Source organism: Xenopus tropicalis, chromosome 8, assembly GCF_000004195.4.
Source record: "Xenopus tropicalis strain Nigerian chromosome 8, UCB_Xtro_10.0, whole genome shotgun sequence".
NCBI lineage: Eukaryota > Metazoa > Chordata > Amphibia > Anura > Pipidae > Xenopus > Xenopus tropicalis.
In genome coordinates, this window is record NC_030684.2 from 48030472 (window position 1) to 48056761 (window position 26290).

Consider the following 26290-nt stretch of genomic DNA (forward strand, 5'->3'; position numbering starts at 1 on the left):
GACCTGAAGCAAATTTCCGCTGTTCGCCACTGGCGGATTTTTCTGCAGCAGCATTTTTTCACAATCTGAATTTTTCGCCGTTTCCTGAATTTTTTCAAAGTTTTGTAAATTTTTTTGTGAAAGGTCATAATGCAGCTCTATGGTTATGATAAGAGAAATCATTTATGGAAATTATCAACTTTACTACTTATGTCAGGGGATATTTAACTCACAACTTCAACTCCCAGCTTTCCTCCAGCAGCCCAGATGCACAGGTAAGCTCTACGAAATTCTGCCGTGCCACCGAACTGATCTGAGCTTTTAATTGCTTTACCCTTGGTATCATGTATTACTTTCTTTATCCAGATGTCCTTTGGCCAAATCCCGACTGTCATTTATTGCTTATATTTCAGATAAAAAAAGGCAAAAAGCAACATAAAAGGGTAAAGCTACTTTTAAGAATTAGAACAGGTTAATAGAAATTGAAATAACTGCTAGGGAAACGTTGGATGCAGAACGTGAAGGACATGTGTTAGTCAAGCTGCGATATTTCACTATTGCTGTCTTGTACATCTGCCATTTATCTAACCATGATTTGCCCATGGCCATTGCTAGTAGTGCATGACTGCAATTCCTGATGCTAACTAAAGCCTCAGGTCACCTCTATCCCCACCTGATTGTAATACTTAATTTAAAATGTGAGCAGCGGAATTCTTGCATGATAAAAGAAATCTCACTACCCATTAGTGTTAATACTCCAATAAATCTTTAATGCCGGACAATGATTTTCTAAGGTGATGCCTTTGGACGGTGAATAACTTTTTATATCAGGTCTTTTTTTTATTTCATTTTAACTTTGTATTAAGGTAAAGTATTAGCTAGCCATTGCAATTATTTGATCCACTTTCTACACCCTATGTTACTTTTGTGAAGATTAATTTGCTTTTGGTAAACTGTTTAATAACTATTGGTGATTGTTCTGTATTTTGCCATTGATTTCTCTTTTGCACATACAGCCTTTAATGAAGTCCCAAAGTATTTCTTCTACTTAGATCTCATCTGCTTATAATAAGGTTTATGACCCACTAGTTCACTGGATTTTGTGGCAAATGCAAAACTCATGCCATTCACTGATCAGATGCAGCACTTTAAAAATGGTACAGGCATTGGAAGAACTGTGATGAGCTTTCCTGCCTTTTCCCATTATGCTCACATATAATATTAGATCCTTACCCATTAGTGAGATATTGTCTTTTGTTTCAGAACTTAGTGACCCTGTAACAATCAGAAAAATGATGTAATTTACATAGCAGGTATATTGCCTCTTATTATTGCATTAACTACATGGTAGCACCGTTCTAAAGGCCATGGTGTGATCACCATGCTCTATTTGTGTACTAAATGTGGTGCAAAGCAATTTGCAAATAAAAAAATACAATATTTGCTTCTAACAATACTTTTTTTCCCTTGCTGTTTCATTCCAGACAAGGATAAAGATACAGTGATATCGATGCTTGGCTCTGCGATACACCAAATTAAGGACATACTAACTCTTACGTTAAATAAGCCTCTCCCCCAAATTTCGAAGAAATTGATAAACCATATACTGTATTGACCAGAGCCCTCTAGTGGAAAATGTCCCCTACCACAGCTGAGATAAGTAACAGAACTGAGAATAACAAGAGGTTTGAATCCAGAATCTTTCATATTTGAAACCAAACATTATTATTTGGGGATTTACTAATATACACCCTTTTCTCTTTATTTTTTTTATGTTTCTTCATGATTGAGAGCAGTGACCAAAGCCTCTTTATACAGACTGAGGCTATATTTCTAAGTACGTACTGTTCGACCTACACATAACACTTATCAGTGCAGGTAAGTGTTTCTACCCATTGAGTTCCTGACATCAAAGGCACCCTTAGCAAAGAAAGAAAAACACGCAACAAATGTGTTATGGATTTCCCTAATGTGCACAAAGTCACAATCTGTACTTGAACTTTCTTCCTTTTCCTAGTGATACTCCATCAACTCATTCCTCTACAGAGCTGAGAAAATGATATGTATTCATTGTATATACATCAGGCCCCTGCTTTGTGAGGGCAATATCTCCTATACAAAGATGTAATTGGAATCTCAGGAGAAAAAAAAGGTTCAAACAGAGAATGAATTCTTTTGACTATTTGTTCATATTATGTAGATTTATTGTGAAGTAAAGTAATTTTTTTTGTAGAATATATAGCTTGTGGCATTTAAAAAAAACCCTGTGCTTGCTGTGCATTGATACACAATATTAACCATGCCCCTAGGTGGTATAAATGTGCATATGTGAATGCTTGGCAAGATAATGAAGTTCCAGCAAAATGCATTAGAACCTGGGCAATGGGTTTAAAGGTTATTATGATCATCAGAGCCTGGGAAATCTATTCATTTTCGTAGTTTCTACATGCTTCTTGCCCTTTAGATTAGAATGAGGTGAAGAAGAGGAAGCCTTGATTGCTGAGAGGTGCGCAAGTGCATATGGGATTTCCTACCTTTTGCTGGTAAGATAACACACAAGCATCTATCATCTCACTTCCTTGCAAAGGAAAATAAGCATGCATGAAATGTCAATGAATAGGTCGTAAGGGATGTCTCATTCTGGATAAAACAGCAAAGAGAACCGCAGGCAAGCAGTATGCAAAGAGAGGGCTTACTTTCTTTTATTCGGCCATACCATGTTCCAAGGGGTACACCTGCTCTTTGTCGAGCATTTCCCCCACCAGAATCTTGAAGCACTGGTGAAATGGCTGAATAAAATAGGTTAAGCTCCCTTTTTGAATGCTGGTTGTGTTCAGTTCCCTTTGCACCAATCTTTATTAAACACAGGTGGAAGAGAAGCTAAGAAACATGGATTATCCTGCTAAACACATATTCTCTCATTGGATTAAAGTTCCCTTTGGGTGGAAGACTTCCTTTAGCACTTTTCACTCAGAGGATCCTTATACACAAAAAATATACATATGAGAGTAATACAAGCTTTTGACAAAAGAACTATGCACAGTGTAAATAGCTTTTACTTTGTAAAAAAAAAACCCTTAAATGTTCTCATTTGAGTTAACTAGGATGGTGCAAAGATAGATATTCTGAGACAATTTACAATCGGTCTTTATTTTTTATTATTTGTGTTTTTTTTTCATTTCACTTTTTGTTTAGGAACTCTCCAGTTTGGAATTTCAGAAGATATCTGGTTGCTCATATCAATTTATTTATATATGATATACAAAATAACTGTCTATTGACCAATATTCCATTGCAAAATTTGATGAATTTCTGTATTTTATTACTTTTTATTATAATTCATTATTAATACTGCCATTTTAGAGGCATTAGGGGGTTTTCCAAAGCAGTTGCCCAACCCAACAGGATACTTTTATTTATGAAAGACAATTTTTATTCACAAATGGGTATTATATTAACATGGCATAAACAAAACCTGCTCTTCACAATGTCACCTTGAACTGTGTGGGTTTATCAGATGTCTCCCAGCACTTCCTTTGCTAGTACAATCTTAGATAATGCAGTTTGTGGGTATATTTAAATAGCTGTTTTTCACTTCTAGCTTTATCATGCCCTTGACTATACTTTACATTGTTTCCTGCCTGTTACATTACTAAATTTTTCCTATTGTCTGCCTGTCCCTCACCTTGAGTGTTTTTGCACTCCTTGATGCATTTCTTCACAATGGAATTGCTTTCAGACAAGCTATTGTTTCTTTTACTCACTGTGACTGAAGGAGTCATGACTTGGGAGAGCCAGACTTGGATTTTTACTATTGAGTGCTATTCTCATATCTACCACTGGAGCATTTTTAGCAATGCATGTGTGAGGATTCAATTATCTTGCTACCTTCCCATTATTCTGCTGATTGGCTGCTGGGGGAAAAGGGATGGTGATATCACTTCAACTTGCAGCACAGCAGTAAAGAGTGACTGAAGTTTATCAGAGCACAAGTAGCATTGTAAAAGGCACCTGGGAAACTAAGAACGTGCCTAGTCCCATGTCAAATTTTAAAATTAAATATAAAAAAAAATCTACTTGCTCTTTTGAAAAACAGATTCCAAATACAAGATTCTGCTGGAGGAGTGCTATTAATATATACATTTTGTAAAACATGGCAGAATGCCTTTACTTACAAAGTCTCCATAAAGTTTCATTCCTGCTAAACAATAAACAGATATTTTATGGATAGCCAATATACAGTTCTGGGATTCCTATACAGTATACGTTTTGCCTCCCAGTATTACTGTGTAATTGGATTTCAGAAGGGTGGATAAAGTGCTGTTTAGGTGTTAATTTAAACCTAGAAAAATGTTCTTAAATGCCTCTTGTGACAACCAAATGGTTCCAAGAAGAGGCTGTCAGTAAAAAGAGAGCAGTTTTTTAGAAGCTGGATAGTTATAACCAACACAGCCTCCAAATTTCAATACCTTGGCATAACAAGGCCGAATAAATATATAAAAGAAAAGTCCCAACCAACAGAAATGACACATACAGAATGCAGGCTAAATTAAAAAAAAAAAAATATATATATATAAGTAGCAGCCCAGAGCCAAGAGGAATGGGATGAATTTGTGGAGAATATAATGAATAGATGAATCCAGTACAAGATTTTCTACTTACTCTATGTATCCCCAATTAAACTTCAACATATAGGGAAAACTGATCATGAACGCTGCCCGCGATGTAAAGGCCAACATGCCACCTTCTATCATATAAACTGGGTCTGTCCAGTTATAGTATATTGGTTGCTAACTGAAAGCCGACAAGCTGGCTTTTCCCCACATTCGATCACCTACGTTCTGTTTGTCAGACTAGTAAAAGTTTCTCATCAACATAACAGTTGCCCACTTTGTATAGCCTCTGATTGAGTTTCTGATTACCATTGTTTTGAATTCAGAACACTGTCACATTTTGTTAAGTAAGTACTTTGTAGGTTTTCTCTTCACTTTAATATTCTTGACAATGGCAGCGTCTACTGATGGTCCTATTCCACCAAACTAATCACATCCTCTCCCAATCACTTAACAACATACTACACCATTTACATATTTGGGTGAAAATTGCTGTTAATCAGCAAATAACATCCAGCAAATGGAATACAAAATTACAGCTTACATCAAGTATTAAGCCATTAACTTCCTTCTTTTAACCTCCATTAGCTGCTCAAGACTACAAGCTGTTATGGTCAAAATGAGGTCAGCTTGCATTCACTCCTTAGACCATCTCTCCCCCACTGGCCCCTTCTATCACTTTTGGCCCCCAGGCCTGACCCCTTCCATGCCCCAACCTTTTTAATCTTTCTCATCGGCTACCCTCCAGCGGGAAGCCCCTTCTGCCGCTGCAACTACTTCCAATGCCTACTTGTCCTACACAGAGCGGGTGGGTATGTAGAAGCTGCTTGAGGCAAAAGAGATCTCCTTTCTACTTTCTCTACCTTTTTACCTCTCAAAACCCCTCCCACATACTCCTCTTACACCCAATAATACATCTCTTTTCTAACTTTCTGCTCCCTTATTCCTTACCCTGTCATGGCCCACTCATTCCCCAGTTCCTGGCTCATTTCGCATGGGCCCCCTTTTCCATGAAAAGTTGAATACAACACTCACATGCAACATGTTAGGCATCAAGCTCTTTCATATTCCTAACTCTGAGCTATGTTTGCAATGCAGTATTAAGTCACGTCAGCAAGAAGTCCTTACAGAACCATTATATCCCAATGTCCTACAGTGATCATAAGCTGATATACAGGCATGTGTTGCATGCTTAGATAAACTAAACTCGTATCATTGGAATCTGAGCTTTTGCAGTCTCCAGATATGTTGGGATTCTAATTAGCAAAAGCCTGATCATCATTTGGCGATATTAACTGCTACTGTAATAAGATTTGTGTAAGTAGTCACACGTGGCATAGCAAATAGACTGGACTCTATTAGTGAAAGTGATAATTACTTTACTATTCCAATCCAGAAATAACATTCAGAGTTTTCCTCATTGATCATTCAGCTTATTGTATTTGCCAACTGCTTCTTTTTATAGGGAGATGAGCAGTTTATCTTCATAATGAGTAGAAGGTTTTCAGCTCATATGTTTATTTGCCTGTTTGTTTAGCTCATTCATTGACTATTTGGCTATTAGCATAAAAGTGCACAAAGCAAACTAACTGCCTGGATTGCAATAAGAATGATAATAGTTATTTACCTGCTCTAACTGGCACTTGTTGCATTGTGCTGTACAACAGTAAAGAACACCAGCTGGAAGAAATTATGATTGTGCAGCACATATACTGTAAATGAGGACTCTCTGTTTTTTAGAGTACTTGTGCACCATGCAAAAAGGCACTTTAATCCATCATTTAACATTGGAACAAGGTGAGGGAGGGTTCCATGACACTGTGAGCCTAAGGGAGGCCAAGAAATGCTTCTTTTGAAGAAATAGGCTTTCATGGTTTCCTTTCAATCTGTAGAATCAGGTGAACAATTCCAGATAGTTCAGATAGCGGTTGAGCTCATGTCAAAAAGCGGGGTATATTTTCCCTTTATAGACTACACACTTTTTAGATATTGATAGAATTCCTGTATTTGCAGGATTTTGGTTGATTGTACTGGCAGTGAGATGTGCCAGGGCACCAGTCCAAAACAGCCATCCTTTGTTTTTATTTGTTCTTTTATGGGGGCGGGGAAGAGGTGGGGCCGTGATGTTGCGGGCAGGGGGGGTAGAAGCTGTGATGTCACGGGGGGGGGGCTATGACACGGTTATCAGCCAATCGCTGTATCAATATTGCTGAGTCCTGCCTAGTTTTCCTAATTTGGGAAACTGGGCAGGAGGTTTTGACCAGGAGGTACTTATGCCCCTGAGTATAAACCTCTGTCCTTTACTAGAATGAAAGTAACGTCTTAGCTATGAATGATGAATGTGAACTTCCAAGGCTTAAACAAACAGCAGTCAGTAGAACTGTCAGTAAGTGCCCCCGGTATAAAAATGTAAGATGTACTTTTATACTTCACTTTTAAGAGCTGAGAACAATTACTGTATGTGCTATGTATCTCACCATTTAGTGAAAGTCTAATAGATTTATATATATAGTGGACTTGAAAAACGAATTATTTAATTATCCCAAGTCAGGGTGTTGTAAAGTTTTATACACACTCTGGAAATTCCTTAAGTTTAAACCCACAGAAACTGATTTTTGAAAATTATATACTGTATAGGTTTATATTTGTCAGACAATTTCATGGCTGCTTCTCTTTTTCCCCTTGAAGAGTCACTTAAGACTGCTGTGTCTACATGGAATCCTCTACCCTAAGAAGAAAAAGATAAATGTGTGTGCACACAAAACAGACTTTAATGATGTCAGCCATTTACTATGGAACAGAAATATCTTCCCATTTGACTTTGCCCATTACTAATGCAATACAGTCTATTAGATTGTGAGGTTTAGGAAGCGGCACTAAGGATCACATTGCTATTCATTTCAGACAGAAAGAAGAATGAAATATAAACCGTCAGCACACAATATAGGATTTTTAATTGAAATGCCAAGCTGATTGGTTTCACTCTTTAAGAACAACAAACTCAGTGTTATGCCTTTGGGTGCCGTGTAAAAAATGCCCGCTATTTGTTTGAATATAAATAAATAATTTTCACACTATTCGTTCCTGCTGTTGGTACGGATGCCTGCCAATGGCAAGACGTCTTTTATACTTGACTTTATTAGCCTTTGCTCATAGGAGATTTGGGTTACTTCTCAGCCCTTCAGGGAGAAGTGGATGATTTCAGTGCAGTTTTAGCCCTGCAATATGTGAAGTCTAAATAACATACAGCTCTTTACCGATGAGAGTAGAGACAGTAGGCAGATACCCGCAAGCCTTCACTTATAATGGAAGGACAAATTAAATCTTTTTTAATATGCTCAGGCACATCTCACTGGCAGTACGATCAACCGGAATCCTTTAAATGCAGGAATTCTATCGATATTTAAAAGGTGTGTAGTTTATAAATCATATGAAGGGATAAGGAAAATAAATGAGAAAGTTTAGAATGTCAATGAAATTCAGTGTTCCCTGCAGGTGAAACGGTTTGTGAAATGCATCTTAAAAGAAATTTCCACAAGTGAAATGCTTCAACATGAGGCAAGAACCTCAGATGGTTTCAGATAAAACAAAATATGACTGCACCCTCTATGCCTTTTTTCTATTATATGCTGGTAAGCTACTACTGAGGTTGAATGATGCCTAGGAACAGAGAACAGCAGCAAAGTGAGGGTTAGAGCAAGGGAAAGAGATAAGGAAAAAGTACTGAAGGGTAGTGAGGAGTGAATGTTTTTGCCAGGCATGGATTTGCAGCGAAATTCCGCATTTCGTCATGTTTGCAAAACTTGCACAAAATTTAGCATTGAAAAATTTGTGGTCACATTAAAAAAAGACGCGGTTGTCAAAAAAGTAGTGCGGTACCAACAGTTGAATGTATGAATTTTGAATGTGTGAATTTTCCGCCATTTGCAATTTTTTTTCGCAGTTTTGCTAATTTTCCAGCAAAGCGAAACGTGTCAGATTCACTTATCACTGCTGAAGGGTTACAGGCTGCTCTGCTGGCTCTCAAACTGCATCACTAGAAGGGTCATGAAATAAAAACTCATTTCCTTTTGCTTTTATTACCTTTACTGGTAAGCGTAATTACTTTTTATACATTATAGAAGACACCAACTAGTACAAAAATGAAGCTCATTAGGCATAGTTTAGTAACATAGCTAAAGAATGCCATTGACAGGGTGGGGATACGATGACCACCATCGACTCCGCAGCAAGTGGCAATTATAGGGTTCCCTGTTCTTCAGCTTGGTTCCATATTAAACTAAGAGGGTGATGTAATAAAAGGCACTAAGTTTGTCCTGGGCAGCAACCTATAGCAACTAATCAGTAGGTTGAATTTACTGGTCACCTAAAAGCAAACATTTTATTGGTTGATACGGGTTACTACATCTGGGCAAACTTATTGCCTTTGATGTACATGGGGGTGTATGTCCAAAGTGAGCCAATAATGCAAGAAATATTTTTTTATTGTAGTAAATTTTCACTGTTTGAATGGGGATTAGGGGCACCTACTCTAAACAGCATGGGGACATCTGTATTAAATGATTTCTTTGCTTTATAGAAAAATAGACAAATGAAAAATGAAAAAAGGGAGGGCATTAAATGACAAAAAAATGAATTAATTTTAACACATGCAGGAACAGTCACGGTAAGTTTGCATTTTATTTATGCAGTTTCTTTTTTTACCAGTTCATGTCAAAGACATAAATAAAGACCATTTTTCTATGCACAGGGTAGGCAATAAGAACAGGGCTGCAGAGAGGGCTGCTAGGTGCAGAGAGCAACAAGACCAAAGAGGAGCTTTGTTTGTTTTTTAATAAGCATTAGATTTGAGCTTTTGCACCCTATAGTACTCTTGCACTTGTATTAGGGGTCAAGTAAATTACCCCTTTGGTCTTACTTTGTCTTTCCATTTATAATACTAGCAACATGATTTTTATGTCAGAGTGCAATGGTAAAATGTGTAACTGCAATATTATGCTGCAAGATTTCACTTTAGTCTGTGGAGAGAGATTTGAAACAGCATAAGAACTGAGCAGCGAGATACCATTCCTACCTGCCGTAAATCGCCATTCCCAGCCTCATTTTCCCCATTGCCTCTTTAAAGTGATATATGAATATGGCAGTTGGATATACAGATAGTAGTAGATATTAGTTAGATTTCTTCCCCATGGGAGATAGTTTCTCTGTCATATTTCTCATTCTATTCAATCAACTGTCAGGCAGCTTTTGCATTCTTCATTCGATGGGGTTTGAAAGTCATGCAGAGAAGCTGGAAGTTGCTCGGAAATGACAGTTTGGCTGCAAAGCGATTGCAATTGTTGATGTCAATCAGTTAGATTGATTACAGGGTGCATCCAGACCGAGGCAAACTTCAAGCTGATATCCCTGTCTCACTTCAAGCTGCAAAATTTCCCCTGATGTGATTTATGATTCACTTCCCACTGGAAAACTGTGAACTTATCTTTGAAGGCAGCAAGATCGAGAAAATACCAAGTCACCATACATGATAAATTAAGGACACCATTTTTGGTCTTGAGCTTTTAACAATAAAAAAATAGAGGAAACATTGCCACTAACCTTTGCAGTTATTTTGCTTTGAAAGTTCCAATTTCTAACATTTTTTTTTAAAGTTGCTAACAGTTCTTTGCTCTCAAAGTAATACCATCCACCTACTGGGCCCATAAAACATTGATATTTAGAATGTGATATACAGAAGAGACACATGAAAACAGAAGATGAGGTCAATTTATCAAGGTTTATATCCAGGTATTAAGGTTTAGGTCCAAAGAGGGAGATTTATTCTGCTCATTTCTAAGCAGAAAATAGCTTAGAAATGCTTAGCTCCATATTTACTGCAACGGAATAAACCTTGTGAGAATACACATTGCTTTGTAGTTGTATTATTTTAGACAAGCATAGAATGAGACTAAAATCTTGATATTTACATTTTAGTCAGGTCTTAAAGTGGACCTGTCACCCAGACATGAGAAGCTGTATAATAAAAGTCCTTTTCAAATTAAACATGAAACCAAAATTCATTTTTATATTAACACATCCAAACCCATTATAAATGCATTTAAAAATCCCAGCTGTCAATCATATACTGCCTGCCCCGCCTCTATGCCTTAGGCATAGAGGCGGGGCAAACAATTACTTAAACTTTCCATTCAGCACTCACATTCTCCCTACCTTCTCACCATCTAATTGTGTAGCCAGTGCATGGGCCTGGACATTAGATCCCCCATTCTGGCACATACACAAGATTTTGGGGTGATACAAAGCTTGTCTTACTAACAGTGCCCACAAAATGGCAGCTGCCTGCTGGCTGTGATTGTATATTCCCAAGACTGAAGGAAACAAGATTTATATAATTTATATATATATATATAGTATATAATATATATATATATATATATATATATATATATATATGAATTATTTCTTAGAGTGACAGGTCCCCTTTAAAGTCACAAGATTGTCAATCTATTACAGGACCATAGTATACAGACAGAACATGGACTGTTGGAAAGCATTTACTATACAGAGCATGGCACACAATATGGGGGGGGGATTTAAAAATATTTTGATTTTCATGGTTTTATATATTTTTAAAACCACAAATAAAATAATCTCCACAAATGGCATTTATCAAAAAATCCAAACTGAAAAAGCACAAACGAAAAAATGTCACTGAAATAAACGTGGAAACTCCCCCCCCCCCCTGAAATACTCTGAAACCATGAAGCAAAGAAAGATCTTCCATTTGTAAAAGGGCCATCTGCCACTGACTTCTACATGATCTCTACAGGTTTTAGCCAGTGTATTTTTTTTCCGATTTGTCGCAGTTTTGTTGCATAATACTTGAATAAAATAGCATATTTTTAGGGACAAAATAGTTTTTTCGGGAACTGAAAAAATCACTAGCAAATGTTATAAACTATTATTTTGGGGATTTTGAATTACCCTATGCTATATTTGTGGACCAAGGCTATCCAATATGATTTTCACTAGTTGTTTATAAACCTATAGGGCATATAAACCTATACTTTGCAAAGATCTAGTTAGAGAGCTAACAATAGTGTTTTTTCAAGAATGACCCAACATCCAGTGCTGTGCATACCTTCCCAGTAATGGGAACATGCATGCACATAATAAATAAATGTCCTAGCTTGCTCAATATGTGCATAACATGGGATCAGGTGCTGTGTGAGCCAAGACATTTGCACACCAGGATTTGGTGCACAGTGCTGGGGGCACTGCCCTCAATAGGGGAGTACAAGTTTGGTTAACCATACTTCTAGTGGGCTAGGGTTGTCACCTGTCTGGTTTTGACCCAGACAGCCCGATTTTTTAAGGGACTGTCCTGGTCATGATAATGTCAATGATGCATGGCACTTAAATTGGAACCAAAAAAGAGGGCGAATGCTATATTTTCTGCATGTAGCACGGTGTGCCTCCCAAAATTATAAGACTTCAACTGTTATAAGCCTCACCCACCAACACTTTCCCAAAGTTTGATGCCCAGTAGGCATAGATTTAAGTATGTGCAGTGTAGGGATCACAAAATGAAAATATTGCATATGCATTTTCTTGGCTGGGAGTTCAGCTTCTGCAAACACAGCCCCCTGCCTGCGTAATTGTGTGTTGTAATGCAGGACAGCCCCAGATATTTAATATTACCCCACATTATTTAATATATATATACAGTATATTATCCTCTCACCTTTTCTCAGTCTGCTACTTTTCTCTATCATTATTTTCTCTTTTTGTTTCCCCTATTTTCTTCTGCTCATCCTGTTGACTATAACTCTCTCTGATGCCGCCACCGTTTTCTTCTGTATAACACTTCTCCAACTTCTCCAACTCTTCTCTACTTCTCTCCCCTTGTATTTTCCTTATTTTTCCTTTATAACCTCAGCATTTTATTTGCATGCAGAAATGGAGAGGAACAAAAAAAGTTCTGGGATTCAAAACTCAGAGGGGGGCTATTTGACAAAAAGAAGTGGATGAATGGCATTCCTGTGCATCCCTCCCCAATTCCAGCACTGGTGCCTACATCATCACACACTCCCCTTTGTCTGGGTTTATAACCCAGCAAAGATGGCAAGCCTAATGAAGAGTAGTTATGTGGTTTCATTAAACAGGGAACAGATTCATACGAACAGCATATCTTTGCCAAAAAGTGTAAACTGGCCAAATATTCACCTCATTTGTATGCAAAACAGTATCATACCTGGGAATAAATTTATATTTAGTTCCAATTTTCTACTGATATGAATTATCCTGTATGTAGTTTGGGTTTAATGCCTTATCTGTGCTTCAGTCATTACTGGAAAAGTATTGGTGTGTGTGTTAGTACTGTTCTGGGTTTAATTGGAAGGGTTGACTTTGATGGACTCTGGTCTTTTTTCAACCTTATGTAACTATTTAACTATGTTCTTACTAAATGCGGCATGGGTGTGCATTTAGTACATACACAAGAACAATATTTTGTCAATGAATGCTCCTGTAGTAATTAGACTAGACAGGAACAGAAAGGAATTGCACTCAGCAGGTTTGTAATACTGAATCACTGCATCCGTCTGAGTGCTTTAATAAGTCATAAGCTGTTTATTAAACTTTGAACCAAATGAATAATTAGAACTTCCTCTTAATTTTCAATTCATTTAATCCCCTAAGGTAACATAAGCATCACACATCAAAAGGGCACCCATGCTGGGCAGTTCTGTATTTATAGAAGTCTTCAATGCAAACCTCATTAGGTCGGTGCGCCAGCTTGCTCACAGTCTGCTACCGCAATAATCAACTAACATTTTTAACATTTATGTTTTTTGTAAAATGTTTTCGAAATAGACATAATAAGTTTGTTCATTGTATAACTTGTATAACACTACTTTCAGATAATAATTTCTTAAATAATTTATTCTTCCGGTCTGAATGGAAGAGACATAAAAAAGGCCTTCGGGGTCACGAGGGTGATGACTTTTTGAGAGATTTGTTTTCACTTGGGATGAGCAGACTTTTTTGCCTGGCACAGTTTTGCTGCACAGTTAGTGGTTCTGGCAGAGGCAAATGTTGTTGGGGAAAGAATGATAGAATTTCACCATGTGGTCTGTTGGAAAAAAGATGATTATTTTCCACCCCTTGCCTTTAACATCGACCAATGGGATTACAGCTGTCCCCAGCCCACCTTGGCTATCTAAGGAGCGGTCATGTTTGGAAGAAATTGGCAACATGGGACCTTATATGCCTATGAAAAACAGTTGCAAAAAAGGATCTTCTTTTATAATGTAAGGCAACATATATACTATTGCAGGGCTAAACATGCCCTAATTTCACAGTACAATTGACTCCAATGCATTTTGACAATTTTTTGTCATTTAGCAAAATTTCAACTTTTCACAAATTTTCAAGCAAGGTTGAATTTCACTTATCTCTAGATATCACTCTATTCACAGTTTCTGTGGGGAATATCACTGGCTTTAAAGTACATATCAGTTCCCACCAAGAGGAATATTCTGTTAAGTCATCAGTCTGTACTAGGCCTTCACTGTACAAATTTAGGAATCTCTAGTCTTGCGCCTGAACTCAAGCCTTATGTGTTATTCTGAAGCATAATCTACCTAGAAGCCCCCCACATTAAACACCGTATCAGGGTATTAATCTTTGGTACCTAACACAGAGACTTGCCTTAAAGGTCAACTGTGCAAAATTGATTTCTCTTAAGTCTTCTATAAGGCTAAGGATCCATGGAGTAAGTTAGCTGCCAATAATCCGGGTCAGACTGGGCCAAGATCCAACCCTTGCCGGCGCTCCCCCAGCTGACTGTTCTTCCCCTGACCCATTACATTTATGTGTGCTCGGGGAGGACATCAGGTGGGGGACCCTTCGCAGGGTTGGGGGGGGTTGGGGGACGCAGCCGGCGGGGGCACCTGCAACCCCCAGTCCGACCCTGCCCATAATAAATCTATGCTTTCGTGTGCCTATCCACCGGCAACAACAGGTGTTGCCAGTGGAAAGGCCTTTGCATTGCTTTGGTTTTCTGAAGTTTTCTCCGAAGCAATGTGAAGGCCTTTCAATCGGCGACATCTATTGTTGTTGGTGGAAAGCCATTTCAGAGTGGTTAGTCGCCCGCGATAGCAGAGATGTATTGCGGGCAGCTACCTGGCTCCGAGGGGCATCAGCGTAAGGGTGTTAAAGACCTTGCAGCACTTACATTCAGTCTTGCAGGCTTCTTGCAGCACTGACGCAAGAAGATCTTTCAGTGAGAATACTGTTTGCCATTGGTACAATTAGATCTCAGTTCAATGTTTAAAAGATCATTGCAAAATGCATTAAACAATTATTTTCTACCACCGAACACCAAAGCAGCACTAAATGTCCAACCTATGTCCAATATTTCATTATGGGGTATTTTTGAAAAGCTACATTTTATCAATAGTTTACTACAAAGTCTGGTTTTATTGGATATAGAATGACAGCACAATAGAACACAAAACTCAGTCACAGGAATTTAATTAGACAAAAATTGACTAATGTAATGGAACAGCCAGTGCATAAAAAAGAAGCACGTACTTGGATTTGCTTCAGGAGAATTTCTTCTCTCGGCGCAATGCTGCTTTAAACAGAAGCTGGTGATCTCAAACATCATACAGTTTATTGCAATTAAACTGTGGACACAATTTTTACCGTTAATTGATCTTTGAGGGTGAAAATATAATTCATATTTTATCAGATGCCAATTAATTGGGATTGGGACCTCAGACTTTAAGCTCCATAGGAATACGGACTAATGTATATTCTCTATGAAGTGATGCGTAAATGTGTCAGCCCTATATAACAGATAATAATACAGGTATGGGATCCATTATCCAGAAACCTGTTATCAAGTAAGCTCTGATTTACAAGAAGGCCATCTCCCATAGAGTCTATTTTAAGCAAATAATTTTTAAAAATAACTTCCTTTTTTCTCTGTAATAATAAAACAGTACCTTGTACTTGATGGTAACATTTCGCTTCACCATAAAATTTGCAAAACAGCAAGAAAAATTCACAAAAAAATTGCATGATTTTTTTTGTTGCCCGCATCTATTTTTTGTTGCCCACGTTTTTTTTACATGACCACGCCCAAAAATGTTTCCATGGCTAATTTTTTCCGGAAGTTTTGCAAAACAATTCGCCAATGGTGAAATGCGGAAATTCACTGCAAATCAATGCCTCATCACTAATGGTAACTTAGCTGCATAAATCCATATTGCAAAACAATCCTAATCGATTTAATAAAGAATCATTTAGCAGGTTTAAGGTATGGAGATTGAAATTATGGAAAGATCCCTTATCTAAAAAGACCTAGGTCCTTAGCAATCTGAATAACAGATGCAATACTTGTAATATTTTTCTTGTAGTGGATCCTTTGGATCTCCAGTTCATCCTCTTCCAAAGTGCAATGAGGCCGGAACCTGCATAAATACAAAAGGGCTCATGTATGTCCAAGAGTGCAGTTGCTGCATTTTCCCTGCAGACGATTGCTCATAAAACCAATTTCAGTAAAGGTACTTTCATCTAAATGCACTTCTTGAAACCCTATTTAAACCCTTCCTTGACCTCTTTGCTTGAACATTGGCATCTAATAACTTTCACACTGGGACTTTTCCCTGGTTCTTGCTCTCGTTCCTGCTCCAGTCCTGTTCCTGAATCAATACTGTCTAATCTGTCCCTTTGCCTGGTCTGTCCTGCTCTTGTCTGTTCTTGTCTCTTCGCCTGCTCTGCACTGCTCCTACCTGTCCTGTCCAAACTGGACTCAACTCTCATTTAATCCCTTACACCAGTGCTGTCCAACTGGCGGCCCGCGGGCCAAATGCGGCCCGCGACCCCCCTCTGTGTGGCCCCCCACCTGTCTGGCTGCTTTGATGGCTTACCTTTGAGTAAGCATTAAATGGTATCAGTACTGAGATTAACTGCCCCCCTGCATGGTTCTCACCTCAGATTCAGGCTGTAATTGTTTAAACATGTAATCCCCTGTGTTTTTCACACCTTTTAATACCTGCATTGTTCAACCCCTGCATTGTTCACACCTCAGGCTCAGACTGTAATCACCCCCATTGTTCACTTCTTCACACCTCAGACATAGGTACTGTAGGCAGAGTATGGCACATACAGCCAGCATAGGGCAGGTAGAGTATGGCACACACAGGCAGCATAGGTCAGGGAGGGTATGGCACACACAGGAAGGGTAGGACAGGCAGAGTATGGCACACACAGTCAGGGTAGGGCAGGCAGAGTATGGCACACACAGGCAGGGTAGGGCAGGCAGAGTATGGCACACAGAGGCAGCATATGGAAGGCAGAGTATGGCACACACAGATAGCATAGGACAGGCAGAGTGCTGCCTGTGTGTACCATACTCTGCTTGCCCTATGCTGCCTGTGGGAGGTGAACCTGGCAGGGGTTTGTTGTGGGAGTTTGTTAGCAGTTGGAAATAGCCATTAAATGGTCCCTAAGGTGTGTAATTGTGTGCTGGGGGTTGCTCTGCTATCCACAGGGGAGGAGGAGGCATATGGAATTTAAGGGTATATCTTAATATGACATAATTCTTTCACATAAGAATGACTGTTGATATCCCCACAGTAAGGACCAAGCATTTGGGATTTTGCTGTGCTACCACTATTGTGATAAAATAGGTGTGGTTTGAAGTGGGTGTGGTTTTAAAAAGGGGAGTGGTCAAAACTGGCTTCCATTAGCGGCCCTCTACCATGTATGCTAGAGAAATTCCGGCCCTCGGCACCGTAGAAGTTGGACAGCACTGCCTTACACAATAAGATCAAAATGTTGTTTTTATACTTGAAGGCTTTGCTTTAACAAAATTAGAAAACACTTAACAATCCCTCATTCTTTGTATAACTGCAATAGCGCTGCAATAATGACAGGGGTTTATTAAAATGATTGAAAGCGGCAATTTTTGTTTTACTTACTAACATACAGATATTTATAAGATGGTTATGTTCGCGCTTGCAGTTTGGTACTATACAAATTTAGCAGCTGGGTTTAACTCTTGTGTTGCCAAATCAACGTTGGAGTGGGCTGGGCTTCAAAAGCTGTCATTGCAGAACTGGAAGCCCATCAGCCAGAAAAGCCATTCAGTATTTTTATAAAACCTTTAGAAAAATAGATGCCACAAACAGTGATGAGCAAAGCTGTTCCATTTCACTTTGCTAAAAAAATTGTCTAATGGAAAAAATTAGCAAAATGCATTAAAGTTAATATACATTTTTTCGTGCAACTTTTTTTATGCACAGGACTTTTTTCTCATTCCAAAAGCATTTAAGGAGAAGGAAAGGTAAAAACTAAACTTTATCAGAGAGGTCTATGTAAATACAGCCGTAAGCACTCACAGAAAAGCTGCACTGAGCCCTCTATCAAAAGAAACACAGGATTTCTTGTCTTCTTTTTTGTAAACATGTTCTTCCATATCAGACTTCCTCTCTTAGAAAAATCCTTCATTCTCGAGGCTGGAGTCTGCACAGCTCTCTACTGTCTCCTTTCTCCTGCTCATAAGAATTCACTCCCCCTCCCCTCAGAATTTATGATCGGAGCTACCAATGGCTATAGCTACAGCAGGAAGCTATGGAGACCAAGCTAAAATGGCAGCTGCTATCTTTAACAAATGGAGGAAGCTTCTAGGGCTGTTTACTCAGGTATGGTAAAGCTTTTTGCAGCATAAATATAGTGTTATAGGTGGCACTAATGTGGCAGTAATATGCCAAAATCACTCTCCTTCTACTCTAAGGTCAATAGGCTTTTTTTGTCCATTTTTTCTGAGATCTTTTTTGCAGAAAACTTTTGCCACAGTTTCGGTAAAAAATCTGCCAAAGGCGAAATGCGGAATTTTGCCAAAAATTCACTCATCACTAATCACAACCAACTAGAATTAAAAAACAAAACCCTTAGATTCCTGCCCCATCCATATTTGTTAATCACTGTATTAAATTATCTAATGGTCGTGAGGCAAATGTATTTAAATTCAAAATTATATTTTCTCTGCAATTTAAGAAAGCTGAGCAAAAAACATGATCTCAAATGAACAACCACATTTTCATGAAAAAAAAGGAAAGGCTGCACTGTACAAAGCAGAACTGTACAGGAGAATACTTATTTAAGCTAGCAACATCACACTGAATGCATAACATTTATTCCTTTTGCCGGTCTCTCTTTTTTGCCATTGAAAGCCTGTGTGACAGACAGAAGTGAATTAATTTCCTCGAGAAGTTTCGGGCAATTTTATATATTCAACAAAAATATCAAAGCCCTTCTGTGATTTTCTCAATGTTGTATAAATGTGGTTATTATTCTTTTTCTTTCATTTGACGCAAGAAGGGAAAAATGTTTCTGCCTTTTCCATTACGTGTTAATATTATGTAAAGTCGTGAGTGTAGCCTTTTTTTTTCAGATATTTTCAAATCATATTACAGTGCCTCAATGGCAAATGTAATGCAGTACAAATTGAAAACCCTTTCGGGCAACACTTTAGTTATTATAGACTTGAAGATAATATCTTTTGGTATCTGTGCTGACATTTCATCTTACCGTTCCAATTAAGGAGGCAAAAACAGAATGACATATGGATTACAATTCCAGCAAGTGTTAAGCATATATTTTTGGCATATACTGACATTTTCCCCCACTATTATATGTACATATAAAAAGAAAGCTCGTTTTGTGTACCTTGTCCTATTTCTTTTCATTTACTGACAGATCGAAAATTGAACTCAAAAGGGCCAGCAAATGAATTTCGAGTCTGATTTAAAAGCGAAAAAGATTTTTTAATTATCTGACCTAAAGTAGGTTTTTGTCCAATCATTTTTTTTTTTCAGAGGCAATTTATGCAAGCCGGAGTCTGCTGAAAGCTTCGGAATGAAAAAGAAGATATAAGGCTTCCATATGGCGCAAGAATCAAGCCATTCATTATAAAGTTCTTTTGCCTCAAAGCCCAGATGTAAATCTAATAGAAGACATTATAGATAGCAATTTTTTAGTTTATGGTGTGATGTATTTAATTTAAAGAACCATAGCCACAGGGCCAAAGTCCCAGTACTTGTACTTTGTATTTAGACTCTCTTTAGGCATGCAGTTCCATAAAGATTCTACCAGGACTAGATTGCATTGGTTGGACTACTTAGCAGCCAACATGGAGGGACCATATTAACGGTGAATGATTATATATATATATATATATATAAAGCAAGAAAATGAGCTGCACTCACCAGGACTTGGCAAAAATATAATAAGTTTATTTAAGAAAAGAGATCCAACGTTTCGAGCACTAACTGTGCTCTTCCTCAGGGAAGAGCACAGTTAGTGCTCGAAACGTTGGATCTCTTTTCTTAAATAAACTTATTATATTTTTGCCAAGTCCTGGTGAGTGCAGCTCATTTTCTTGCTTTATATTTTTTAGCTAGCACCCTGGGCATTTGAATTTCAATAGGGTGTGCTCCGTTTGTTCTTGTTATATATATATATATATATATATATATAAAAACAATTTAGCAGGATTGAGGGTGTCAGATAGGAAAATATGGTAGTGTTGTGTTTAGTACTAGGTTTGATTCCAGCACATTCTTCCCTTATTTATATGGGTTTCTGGCAAACACCACCATGTCAAACTCAATGGCAAAGCTGGACCCCTGTTTTAACAAAGCCCCATCAAAAGCTGGTAATATACATATTATTTTATTATCATATATTATATCATAATATTTTTTTGTTACTTACGTTTTTCATAGGAAAGATGTATTGATTTTCATATACTAAACATATAAAACTTTACATACTGTGATATTTCCAAGCCAGCTGGTGTTAATTTGAGACAGTAAAAGTAAATGAAAGCAATACAAAACATTGCTTTGCATGAGTTACGCTCATGAGTTACGCTCAAGATCTTTATTACTCTGGAGAGATTAGATACCTATTTGTGACTCTAGAGTATTGTGTCCATCCGCGCCAAACCAACCTCCCATCATGCACCCCATTTCTTCATACAAATTGTTCAGTGTTGGGGAGGTGGGCCTCATCCATGTCCTTGCAATAACCTTTCTGGTATAAAATAATAGGGTATGATATCTATATTTGACTTGATTTCTTAGAATGAAATTATCACTCAGAGCATGCAGACTAAACTAAACGTATTAGGATAAAAGTAAGGCAACTTTTTGGGATATGAAACTGGTCAGTGCACTGAGCTAAATTATATAGAAGATTTTGATAAATTTTGTGGTTCAGACTTTATCTGACCTACAAAATGTTATTATGAAAAATCTGATTCTGACTGCTGTAAAGTAAGTCTGATCAGATAAAGTTGAATGAGAAAAAAAGTTCTTCAGACACAATTAGATTTTATCTTGTTGGATGCAGACACAGTGTTCCCTTCCCACAGTTGCGTCATGTTGGATTGCAAAGCTTTCATGTAGTTTACATATCAGATGTTGCTATCTGTCCAATTATTTTTGACCCACACAACTACATGCAACTTGTAGGATGTGATCTTTGATCTGATACATCCTGCAAAATCTCCCGTTAATATTAGATCTAATGGTCTACATTTACAGCTGTCAAGCTTGTGGATACTCATGTTGAATAACTGGAGCCTCTGAGGAGGGTAACCCAGCTAGAAAGAAATCACACAAGTGAGCATGGTCACGAGGTGGGGAGAAGTTAGCTGTAGGGGGGGGGGGGTTCACTGGCCAAGAGACACGTAGATTCAAAATACAGCCTGTAAGTGTGGTTGAACTAGCTAATTCAGCAATAATCACTGTTTTCCTCACAGAGAGGGAGAAACAGCTTAGGAACAGCTGGGACATGAATAGGTATGAATAGGTTGTAACAATCAAGGGCTACCTCCAGGGTCGGACTAGGGGGTGCAGGGCCCAACGGGGTGCCTCCATCGGCTGCCTCCCCCGCACCCCCTAGGGGCCCCTGCTGAACCACCCCAACCCCCAGCAGAGGCCCCCGCCCGACGTCCTCCCCTGAGCGTGCGTAAATTTAACGCGTATGGGGAGGAACACCTTCGGCCGCAGTAGCGCTGGCAAGAGTCGAGTCTGGCCCGCCATTGACAACTGTGGAGCCTAAAACAGTGGTTGGGGGCTGCAGCCTGAATATCAATAAGGGTACGATTTCGCCATAGCTATTTTGTTCTTCTAGATACACCTAAAAGCCCAACTTGAAAGTCAATTATGGTGAGATTTTTCTGTGTTATGAACCAAGGGGGACAATGACCAAAGGCTGGAAATCCAAGGGTGTTTGAACTGAATAAGTCACAACCATTGCTTTTAGGAATGTCACCAGTACCTGCACACAATTAAAACTATGGATAATCCAAGTCTTTTTAAAAGCAGACACATTTTAATATGATGTTTTAATTTAATTAACTATAAGTTTAAACACTGATGAAGACATGGCCCATTTAATCTGCTAAATTTATGTTTCATATGCCACAAAGTTGGAAAATATGCTTATGTGCCCCAATGCACCAATTCCCCCTTAAGTAAATAATTCTTTTCCATTTATCAAGCAGTAATAAAACACTCCAGCCATGAGATGAACTCTGATTCCCTGTGTTCCCAGTAATTGAAGTGTCTTCAAAAGAACTTTACTTGATAAATAGGCTGCAGAGAATCTGAGATGTTTCCCTGACTTGAATATTTGTTTCATTGCAAATAGAAAACCAGGGACAATAAATACGTGTAATTCTGATACTTTCAGCAATACTACTGTATCAGTAGATGGACAGAATATAGAGCAGGCAATATGGATTGTGTAGCTAATTTCAATGTCTTGGCCCTTTATTTGACTCATTTTCTTCCTTGGTTCAAAGACTGGAGACTGCAATTCACTTGAGGCACAATAAACTTGGTTCATGCATTTTTTTTTATCTTTATATGGTCTCATTTTATTTGAGTGTATACAAAAGGAGTTATTTTTGATACATAAAGCATTGTACCTGCAAAGTTGAATTTGTTATTAAGTTATTAGTGCCTAAGGCATGGAGATATGAAGATATTTGCCCAAGCAACTGACATGGAACCCCATTACTCATCTTACATAGCTACTACTTCTACATTGGCATCCAATATATTAATCTAATATATAATCTATATTAAAAAAATATTATTTTTAGTATGGTATTTGCCATTCTAACGTATGGAGCTGATTTATGAATAAAGGTGCTAAACTCCACAAATGCAGTTGCCAAGAGCAAACAATCACTAAACAGATGAAAAGACCTGACTGGTTGCTGTTGACAACTCAATTTGTGCACTTTAGCAATTATGTTTATGAATGAGCCCTCCAATGATATATTATTGTTACTGTGGCTGGTTAGTTACTGTTTGAGTAGTATTTTTGCAGGGACCCAAATTATGTGTGTATGGGATTCTACTTCATCAGTACAAGTAACAACCTGCACTTTCTGATCCTCATAATGCTTTGCAGATTTCATGACTACTAAGCAATTTTTAGTAAAAGGTATAAAACTAAAGCATCAGATATAGGTTTCCTTCTCAAAATCTGCCTGAGGCACATGGAAACACTTTGGAAAAACTTCAGAATTCAGGAGCCAATGGCCTCAATGCATGGGTCTGAGCACAAGTGAGGAGTAGCTGCTGAGATCCACGTATTTGGGGCTTTGGTCTAAGGCTTGAGGCTACTTGGCCACATAGTATCCAACTGCTCTAAAATATATGGGACGGTTTTTGATGGGTCATCCCATGTACTGCCACTTTAGGAAGATATTTCAAAGAAACTTGCAAAACTATGGAAAGAAACACCAATGCAGGTTGCACTATTTAAATTGAAATTGAGAGATGTATCCCTATTTAGTGGCTTAAAACAGATTCTGCACTATACCCACTTTTTATTTACAACCATCTTACAAACAAACCATTACCTGCATTTTTAGGTTCAATTGTTTTGGTATCTAATATTTTTACACAGTACACCCAAAATGCCATGACTGTAGGGTTAATATAATAGGGTTAAGAACAAAATTTGGCTGAAAAATGGCTTTTGTGTGTTTAATTACATTAACAATTGGCTGGCATTTCTGACTGTCAGTAATGTGAAATCAAAATTAAGAATGCTTGACCCACCCTAACTGTTGGTTAAATAAATTGCTTTTAAGTATGTGGAGACACAACACAAAACATTTGCTGACTGAACAAAGCCACAAATCAGTGCTAGCAAATTCTTATTAATGGTTCATGGGGTTCCTTGATATTTCCTGAAGATGCCCATAGGCGGTAAGAGAAGATGGTCAGAGATCAGTAGCTGTTATAGCTGCTGCAATAATAACACTTTATTTTAAACTACAAGATCTATAGGATCATGAACTGTCACTTTACAATACTAGCTGTTTTTTTATTGTGCTAATTATACATGTTTATATAAATTATAGTTAAAGAAAAATTCTATATACATATTATTTAAACATTAAATATTTACTATAACTAGTAACATTTGGAATACATCATATGTGCTATGATAGACAGATGGATAAACAGATGATAGATATTTTTATAGATAGATCAGAAGGAGTCATCTTTAGCTCTAGTACTTACTGATCATATTTGTGCTTCTCTCTTTTAATTCTAATACAATTAGCCTTATGATCTGTCTAATTTACTGGTTCTTACTGTTTTATTTTTTACTGTTTTTATTTTTTTCCTGAGAGTTTACCTTGGAATAAAAAAAGGGTCCCTTTTACCCATTGCTAAAATGCTGTTGCTTATCATATTACTGACTATTGCACCAGAGAAAATATTTGGGTGGTGTCAACTATGACCAGAGCATGCGTAGAGCTGGGTGTTTTTATCTTTGAGATAATAGCTCACAATCGATTAATGCTGTTTGGTTTCATCACTCACAGTGAGAGACAATAACTGGAACTCTATACAAGGCCTAGATGCTTATTATTAATCAAAATGTAGAATATTCTATATCACCAGAAAGAAATATATGAATATGTTGAATGAAAATAACTTTGCCTGTGTTCAGAAATTATCATTGCACTTTATCTGCATTTGTATTTTTAGGGTAGAAATGCACAGCTTTTTCATATAAAATACCTATTTTAATTCTCACAAACTGACCTTAGCCCATAATTTCTGCTCACAGGATAATTAGATTACCAGTATACCACCCCTCCTTCTCGCCTTGTAACTGTTTTGTTAGCAGAATTCCATTATGCTAGGGGATTATTGGGAATCTAATAGTGACGGGTGAAATGTTTTGCCAGACATGGATTCGCGGCGAATTTCCGCATTTCGCCATTGGTGGATTGTTTCGTGAAACGGATGAAAAAAATTTGCCGCAAAAAAATTCGCTGCACGTCCAAAAATTGACGCGGGAGACAAAATAATAGCCGCGGCAGACAAAATAATAGCCACGGGAGACAAAATAATAGCTGCGGGCGACAATTTTTTTTGCCGCACAACATTTTTGCCGTTTCGCGAATTTTTCGCCATTTCGTGGATCTTTTGAAAGATTCGCGAATTTTTCGGCAAAGCGAAACGGAACAGATTCGCTCATCACTAGAATCTAATTATATACCTTGCAAGGACCAAACATGAAGGTGCTGCAGTCTCCTTATTTACCCTGTTTAGCTTAGGAAATAAAAAAAACCCCACAGATATAATTGTTTAAAACAATAGGCAAAAAGTATGTTCAGCGCAAGCCCTATTCACTGAATTTAGGATGAATAATGGGATACTGCACCTTTAAATATGACTCATCTAAGAAAAAATTCAGGACATTTTTGGAATGCTATAGATATTATTACAATATTTACATTAGTGCTCAAAAATACCGCTTATAAAGTGAAGTACTTGTTACTAAGCTTGGTAGTTGAGCAAGGAATGTGCTATTAACAGGATAAGCAATAACAGAAGGGGGTGGCCTGCAAATTTCATTTACAAAAAGAGCAGGTTGCCAGAATAGTGCCAAAGTGATGCAGGATTGACCCTTACCATTTAATATATCTATTAGAGAAATAACAAATGGCCTGAGAGGGAACAAATGACCTTTTACAGATAACAGAAAAGGCTATAACAGACTTGGACGGCTGTTCCAGACTGCAGAATTAATGGCAAAATGTAGACATTGCAGAAACTTCTACACTGATAAAATCAGTATTTTCTGTTGTTAATAGACAGAAAATATCTGGAAATTAGCAAAGGGTAGCCCAAATTTAGCAAGCCAATATATCCAGAAGCAACATTAGGGCTTGAATCTCAACTCTATTCCATAACCTTGGTCGGTGCTGCTAGTGAGATCCCTGACATACACTGTACTCATCCCCTGCCCTGTTCCCTGGCTTTCCTTAGTGCCCTGCTTTCCTGAATAACATGCAAGGTAGAAGAATTTGAAGGGGTGCCTCTTTGTTGCTGCCTGGTGTATGCAGTTCCACATACTGAAGGAGGTGCAGCACTTTGTGCTCCATTCTGGGAGGAAATTCCAGGTAAAGACTGCAAATTACATGGCATTTTACACTTGTTTCCCCCCAATTTGTACCCTTTTACCCCCATTGTAAAGGTGACCTTATATGTTTCAATGCCAACAGTTAGCAATACCCTAACCAATTGATCCCCAACCAGTGGCTTGTAAACACCGCCTTGCTCACCAACCCCTTT